A 468-nucleotide genomic window follows, 5' to 3' on the forward strand; every position below is an offset into this window, starting at 1 on the left:
GGGGGGGGAAGCACAAAAGCGGGCGCAGCGCCCCGCTGGCAGCGGTGGGATTCGAACCCACGTCCCCTCGGGGACTGGAGCCTAAATCCAGCGCCTTGGACCGCTCGGCCACGCTACCGCGCGCCGCCTCAGCCCCGCCCGGCAGGAAAGGCTCCTAGGGGGCGTGGCCACAGGGGAGGAGGGCGTGGTCAGAGGGAGGGGGCGTGGCCACAGGAGCTTAGGGCCGCGGGTTCGAGTCCCGCTCCTTCTCCCTCCTCGCCCGTCTGCCCCCCACTGATTCCTTTCGCCCCTTTTGCCCGTTTCTTTTTTTTTTTTTTTTCCAAGTCAGTTTTTTAATAGCTGAAGAATTATCCTGGAAAAGAAGTAGTTGGTGTAATTGACCTAGGACTAATGAAAGAAGGGCTCTGATGAAACAGATTGATGTTCACTACTGAAGCAGTTTGCTGCATTAATTCTTTTTTTTTTTTT

General features: G+C 56.6%; 1 non-coding gene across 1 annotated transcript; it reads right to left on the minus strand.

Moving 5' to 3' along the window:
- Positions 1–36: 36 nt before the first annotated feature.
- On the minus strand, positions 37–118 carry TRNAL-UAG. The gene has a single exon. It is a non-coding gene; the product is annotated as a tRNA-Leu (tRNA).
- Between the last annotated feature and the right edge of the window lie 350 nt (positions 119–468).

Source organism: Meleagris gallopavo, unplaced genomic scaffold (genome assembly GCF_000146605.3).
Source record: "Meleagris gallopavo isolate NT-WF06-2002-E0010 breed Aviagen turkey brand Nicholas breeding stock unplaced genomic scaffold, Turkey_5.1 ChrUn_random_7180001863227, whole genome shotgun sequence".
Taxonomy (NCBI): domain Eukaryota; kingdom Metazoa; phylum Chordata; class Aves; order Galliformes; family Phasianidae; genus Meleagris; species Meleagris gallopavo.